Here is an 8,210-nt window from a genome sequence, read left to right on the forward strand (position 1 = left end):
CTAAACTTTCTCGAATATTCTTATATAAAACAACAGGGGATGGGAACTCGGGCTATAGACATGATTTTTAATCCATTTTAAATACTTAAAGTTTTAAAAATAGAATAAAATCTCGTAGACAAAATAATTGCACACCAAGTGAACGCCAAATAAAAAAGTGCATAATAGTGCGCAATATTATTAGTACTTTAAAAATTTACATTAGTTTTTTGAGAAATCGGAAGTAGCGTAAATAAGTACTTCCCGTCAACGGAAATTACTCAAAATTTTACAGAAGGTAGAGAATTCGATCTTTTACTTACATGTGAAATTTCATTTATCTATCTGAAATAGTACTCAAATTATAGGCTTTTGAAAAATTCAAAGTAGAAAAAATACCACTTCCGGTTATTGGGAATCGCTCAAAAGTTGATACGGATCTACGATTTTGATAAAGGGGTCATCCATAAATGACGTCACACTCGTAGGGGGGAGGGGGGGGTCCGTAATTTTGTGACGATGTGTGATGAGGGGGAGGGGGGGTCAGATGTTGCGACGTCACATTTTTGCATTATAAAAAAGCAATGTTAGAAAACGAATTTTAGACGTTATTTCGCGTTTTAGATAACTGTTTTAATAAATTGTAATATTTTAGACAAAATTTTGGAAAAATATCAATGTTTAAAAAAAATTCAACTGCAATTTTGAGGGGGGTTGTAGGTTGAGGTGTGACGTCATTTTAGGGGGGGGGTCTGGCTTTTTGTGACGAAGTGTGACGGAGGGGAGGGGGGGAGGTAAAAATCGTCCAAAAAAGCGTGACGTCATTTATGGATGACCCCAAAATACTTATATATGAAATTTCATCAACCTAGTTGTAACGGTACTCAAGTTATCGTGTTTACACACGGACAGACAGACAGACACACAGACATACGGACAGAATTGCAAAGCCCAGTTTTTCAGACTGGATTACGCATAAAACTTCTTAATTTTGATAAATCTGGATTGGTAATTTTTGCCCGATTAAAATAAGTCCTCTATACTTCGGATGTGATGAAGGACTGAGGTGTAATACGGTGAAAATTGTTAAAATTTCAAGTGATTTTTGTGCACGATTACAATACTTTCTCTATACTTCGTATATACGAGAAAGTAAAAAGCAATGCTAGAAAACGAATTTTAGCCGTTATTTTGCGTTTTAGAAAACTGTTTTAATAAATTGTAACAGAAATTGATTAAAACACTCTAAATAAAAATTCACCTGCAATTTTAGGGAGGGGGTCTGGTTGACGGAGGGGAGTATTTTTTTTAATCATCGGGGAAAAGATGTACGATAGCTCCTTTTTAAATAATAAGTTTAGGCATAAGTGTTCATTGTTTAAAACTATTTTGGATCCCCTACCAAGTACCCCTCTAACTTACCCCTCTCCTAACTCACCAGTCACCAATCCACAATCGCCAATCAACGTCAGTAGTGTTGTTCCGCCGCTGTAGATTTAGATATAGTCTTCTATTTTTATACAGAAATCGCCTTAGTTTTTAAAAATAAAAAATAATGTTAATATCTAAATTTGTCTGGATTGCATTAACGTGATAGACCCTATCATGTTTAATGGACTACCTAAATTGATGAGCAATTAAGCGAATTTGATACTCAAATAATTTTTCCATATTCAATATTGGTCGCAGCTGGTTTATTTCGATAGGGCGGCCATTTTAATTTAAGTGGGAAAATCAATCAATTAATTTGCTTAATGAGACGACTGGAAACTGTGGTCAGGTCGTGGAGAGGGCAGTACTCAAGTACTAGTACCCAGATCTCAATACAATCAAGTTACAAGGAGTTATGCACCCTTCTTCTTCTTCATCTTTTTTATTAAATTCAAGTAGGAAAAGATCCCCTTCAACACAATAAAGTATAACGTGACAATTTGTTATGCGCCATTCATTGACTCTAATTTTAGACTTCTTTTTGGATTTGCTTCCATGGTCTTTACTCTTTATCCAACCAAGAACAAACTACAAGGCAGCAGTTGTTTGATTTCGGAGTTGTCCTATAAAAGTTAATGTCCCCAGCTGACGAGCCTTATCTGCCCGAGGGTTCGAACTCGAGACATTTCGGTTTAGCAATCATGAGTTTTACCGAATCGATCACGCCGACCCCTGTTTACCCTAACCTTGCCATTTAAATCGCAAAGCATTCTATTAAACCTATCTGTTGCGCCGTAGGTCTGTACTTGTGCAAAAATATTTGTAGCCTTTGTCTACCCTTGGCGTTGAAATATCACTCTCTGTTAATATTGCTATTTCAGTTACAACGCCTGCTTCCACCCCCCCCCCCCTACACGTTTACACCCATTTAAAGGAAGCTACTATTTGTCTGTGCCATCGTCTCGGTATTTGTGTGTGTGTGTCGTTTGTATGGTCGAATAATGGTCCTTGTTGTGTTTATGAAAGCTAGCGGTCTGACCTTTCGGGTCAAGGGTCAAAGCCGTCCCGCGTCTACCTGCACAAGCCAAGAGAGTGGTCTGCCACGAAAGCCTTATTTCTGTAGGACCTAGTGGTAGAAGCGGTTACACGTCTGACTTGATGCATGGAAGGCGATGGCGATAGGTGCCGTGTGGAATGGTAGGTTCAAAACCCGTTTGTGTCTGACTGCTTGTCTTTACTTGGACTATTTTCTGTACCTTTGTCTACCCTTGGCGTTGAAATATCACTCTCTGTTAATATTGCTATTTTAGATACAACAAGCAAGGTTTCTTTTAGACATTTTTCTCCGGAATGGCGGGAGGGTCTTTAAAAACTTCCGGGGGGCGTATATATATATATATATATATATATATATATATATAATCTTTTAGAACAATAACAAATAATTTTTCAATTTTTCATTATCGAGCCTTCATTCTTCCTCATGGTAACCATACAGTGGTTCCAAATTACGCTTCATCACACAACGCACAAATCTGACCCCTCTCCATATCCCCCCTCCCCCCATCGCGCACATCCCACCACCATTTAAAGCACATCTTTTTTTTTCAACTTGAAATATGAAATATTTAATGTCAACGATTCCTTGACAGAATGTATTGAGGTAACCCCAACATGCCGGTCTGTAGCCTAGCCGTAAAACAAGAGTTCCGCCATTCTAAACCCCGTCGACGTGATCTACCACCCTTACCTGTACACTGATCAATACACAATAGCCCACCCACCCACCCGTGTCGGGGCAGTCAGGCGTTCAATACAATACAACCGATCACTTCAGCTGTTTATGGCTGTTTGTGCACTGAACAGCAACCGGTATATATTTATAACATAACAGCGACTAACGTTGATCAGCTACAATACTTATTTCTATTACCTACTGTTGTATTTCTATGACTGGTATGTATTTTTAAAAAAAGTTGTATGTAAACTGTATTGTAACTATGCTATATGTATTGACAGTGTTATGTGTTGGCTGCTAGGGTCTATTTTGTTATACTGTAATATTAATATTATAATAAATGTAGCCTTGTTGTGATAAGCTAAATGCTCGAAATAATTTAAAAATATATATTGAGATTTAAAAGAAACGTTTACTTGGATGAGATTATAGTATAAAATAATTTGATTATTCAAAAGTTTAAAGCGAAGTGTGTGAAGATGTAGTGAATAAAAGCGTGCATGAATATCATTCGTTTTATTTAAAAAGAATTATGACTTGTGTGACTACTGACAGAGATCCAGTTGTCTTTTGTTGTTGTTTTCTGTGACGACGAAAGGGGTCACTTTTCCATCTTCTTGTGGTGAAGTCACATGGGTTATTGACCCCCCCCCCCTTTTTATAGTACCGATCCCATCCAGGGGTCGCATGTACAGCTTTTTGAGGTGATGATCCAGGGGTCAATTGACCCCCGTACCCCTTTTTATAGTAACGATCCGATCTAGTGGTCACATGTCCAGCTTTTTATGGTGACGAAATAAGGTCACTTGTTCGGCTTTTGTAGTGACGTTCCATGTGTCACTTGGTCAGCTTTTTTGACTAAACACGAGTGACTTGTCCAGCTTTTTGAGATGACGCTATAGGGGTCATTTGTTCCCCTTCTTTTGACGGGGTTTGAACCTCAGCTCCTTACATCACGAGATCTTGCCCTATTATTTATCTGTATTCACAACCTAATGTTAACAAGATGCTTATAATTTAATTTTTTTTAAATGAAACCAAAAATATTTTATTTCAAACTCTAAAAAAACCAAATGTGTATGTAACCCAATTCTTTCTTATAATTAAATCAAGTTAATCAATACCAAATTAGCTATGTTGTGTATGGATACCTTTGTTAACAACATTCAGACGAGGGAGTTGCCCCCCTTGTAAAGACCTCATTTGTTTCACGATCATTAATCCCCTTGCCTTCCTATGCAGTCTATGATAAGTAATCACTTCAATCAATATTATAACGGTCTTCCACGGGCTGGTGATTTTTATCAATGTGTACCACTAGACGTAGTTCCTTCCAGTTATCGGAGAGTTGAATCAAAAGGGGAAGCAATCAATGTCATGTCAAGTGTTTTGAATAGCCGGCCCTTATAGTTTTTATTTTTATGGCTTGTCACCGTAGCTTTAGAACGAGGCAGATTTTTTTAAATAAAAATTTCAATAGACCAACGAAATAATTTTAAAGCAGTTATTATTCAAATGTAGGTTTCTTTCATCGTCCTAACTGGCAGATTTAAAAAAAAAGGTAAACGTGGTTGTTATTGTGAAAATCTAAATTTAGATCCCCGTGCCGTAAATATTCAACGTTTTGTAGCCGGATCCTTGTGCCAAGTGTTTGTTGACATAGTCGATTGAGACTAGGTGGAGGGGGGGGGGGGGATAAAGACTAATGGTTGTTTTATTATCGTTGTTTCAATAGCTGACACTACTTGATTGCATGTAACAAAATTTATAACACCACTACGATTCTGTTTTGATATCTTAACATTTTTCGTTGAAACACCCCCCACTCCAAGCCAGGACTGTAACTCTGATCCTGACTTCAACCCTTGAATTAGACCTAACCCTTAGCCTAAGCCCGTCACTAATCCTAACCAGTGTTTCTTTCAAGCATATCCCCCGTCCCCCGAGACACGTATACCGTCCCTTCCCTCTCCCCCCCCCCCCCCCCCCAACGAAATTTAATTTAAATAAAAATATACTTTTACCAGTGTCCACCCCCGCTCCGAAAAATTTATTCCGCCCACCCACTGCCATGTTTCATGTGTGCCCCCCCCCCCCTCCCGGAGAAAAAAAGTCTGAAAGAAACATTGATACTGACACTATTCCTAAGCACGACCCTGCCCTTCTCCTGACATTAACCCTACTCTGAAAGTGACGTGGTGGTAGGATGCTAGACCGTACGACTGCTAACTCGAAAGTCTCGAGTTCGTACCCAAGGCTTCAGTCCGTGGAACATTCCTGGGTCCACCCATCTTTGAAGGGTACCCGACTCACGAGAGTAATAATGGTACCGCCATATTCGAAGGGATAGCTTTACTTTTTAAAACCAGAGTTCCTTCCAGCCTTTTTTCTCCGGAGGGGGGGGGGGAGGAGCATTTGAAATTGAAATTTTCGGGGGGGGGGGGGCGGACACTGTTAAAAGTATATATTTTCTATATAAATTCCATTTCCGCCCCCCCCCCCCCCCCCGAAGAGACGCCTGGAAGAAACTAGAAACTCTGTTTAAAAACTTTGACACTGAGACTTAGTCCGACCCTTCACTGCACTATTCCTAGTCTCGACGCTAACCCTGACCCTAAACGTGACCCCAAACTGTGATACTGGTTGAAAACAACCTTGACACGATTTGTGTTTTGTCTTACCTGTGTTTTTACTATAACCGTCTTTTACAACTGCATAGCTTAGTCATCTTATCATGCTTTGTTTAAACAAACTTTAAGAAGTGTGGACATAGGGCAGAGGTTAGGCTCAGTAGCCTGTAAACAAAGTTGAATCATGTACCATAAACCTTCGTCACTATACGTATATATATATATATATATTATATATATATATATATATATATATATATATATATATATATATATATATATATATATTTATATATATATATATATATATATATATATATATATATATATATATATATATATATACAGAGGCGTAGCGACCCTTTCCGGCGCCAGGGGACAAACTTTCGATTTGCACACACCCCCCTCAAGATTTCGATTTGCAACCCCCCTCAAGATTTCGATTTGCAACCCCCTCAAGATTTCGATTTGCACCGACCCCCCTCAAACTTTCGATATGCACCCCCCTCAACCGTTCAATTTTTTTTTTCCAACCCATTTTGCGCCCCCGCCCCCCCCCCTCGCTACGCCTCTGTATATATATATATATATATATATATATATATATATATATATATATATATATATATATATATATATATATATAGTTTTTTCTAAGAGAAATAATGATTTACATAATTTTTTAATTATTGCTGTAAAAAAGTAAAAAACCTGGCCAATTGTCAAGTGTCACTCCATTAACGTAACTGATGATGCACGGTGTGGCTGGTTGTAACTCACAGGGCTAAAAAAAAAAAAGCTGACTATTACTGGATTTGGCTTTTGTTCCTACAGAGAAGTCAATAAAGCCATCAATAGAATTATTGTTGGGCCGTGTTCTGAGCAGGCAATTTGGCATTTAAACCTCATTCATGTGGAATTTTTTAAGGCGATGTTGGGTAACTGTTGTGGGGAGGGGAGGGCGGGGGTTCGATAGGAATTCAAAGGAAATCTAGCACGCGCTGCGCCAATCATTAATGGGCCCGTCCATGATAGACTTAGCGCAATCAGGGGGAGGGGTTCTGACTTTCGTGAGCTATGTGGGTAAGTGAAGGGTAGTATAAATTATGGTGCATCACACATTTTGTGAGCTTTTAAAATAAAAATGCCATTTTTTAAAATTGCCTAATGATTTTTCAGTAGTCCTATCAGCAAGCTCTTTAAGTTGGTGTCAACATGTTGTCCCCACCCCCCCCCCCCCCCCCTCCCCCAACCCTCTCGACACACACTTATTTTTTTAAACCTCGGATGGTATATTTAACTTGAATCAGACAAATGCGCAGTGTCGGCTAAGTGTCAACCCTCTTCTCACATCTACTGGTAAGATCAGTGGCGTAGCGAGGTCGGGGGTGTCAACCCGGTGCGGCACTTAATGGTGTCAACCCCCCAGAGGCGTAGCGACCCCTTCCCGGGGACAAACTTTCAAGTTTTCGATTTGGCATCCCCCCTCAAACTTTAGATTTGCACCCCCCCCCCCTCCAAGTTTTTCTCAATATATATTTTGCTATTTTTTTGCCTTGGTGTCACCCCCCCTAAATGGTGTCACCCGGTGCGGTCCGCACCCCCCCGCCCCCCCCCCCCCCCCCTCGCTACGTCCCTGGGTAAGATTAACTCAAATATGAATAAAAACGTGTATCCTTCTCAGTAAATTTTACAAAGCTGTCATCACCCTAACTCCCCTTCCCCCCGGGTGCGGTCCCCCACTCCCACCTCGTATGTCTTTTAACTTTTACTGAAACCTCTATAATACTCTATATCTCCCTATGTATGTGATTCGTCTGCGTGGACTGTGTATGTGTTTGGTGGGTGAATATGTCTATCCATTGGCCTATCATCAATGATTGTAGCTTAATGAATGGGCATCTGTAGTTATCTAGGCGTCATTTGTTTTGAACGTTATAGTTTTCCTTGTGATAAGCTGATTACAACATTTTTGTATCTGACGCAATGAGAAGATTATTTGTTTCGTCCGTGACAGTTTTTTGCTTTTATAACAACCCAATCAGGGGCGGAACTACAGTGCCGCCAGACCCCGCAGATGCGGGGGCCCGGGACGTTTAGGGGCCCGCAGCCGACCATAATAAATTTTTTTTACAGTTAAAAAAAAATAATCTTCTTGCATTTTTGACTTTGATGGTTGTTTTCTAAAAAGAATACTGAAGCTGAGGTTGGATTATCTTTATTCTACAGACATCATCTCAGGTCTTCTTTCTCCTACAATCAATCACCGCTGTTGTCGGCAAAATTCTTTTGAAAATAAATCCATGAAAGATACGCAAATGTTCAAACCACTTCCATGACTTATTTCCCCTTTTTTAAATAGTCAAATATGTGTGCTCTCTTTAGTACCTTTTAATAGATTTGCACTAAACAAATTAAAAAGCAATTACTTC

This window comes from Physella acuta, unplaced genomic scaffold (genome assembly GCF_028476545.2).
Source record: "Physella acuta isolate Inbredline_101_S28 unplaced genomic scaffold, ASM2847654v3 ptg001088l, whole genome shotgun sequence".
NCBI lineage: Eukaryota > Metazoa > Mollusca > Gastropoda > Physidae > Physella > Physella acuta.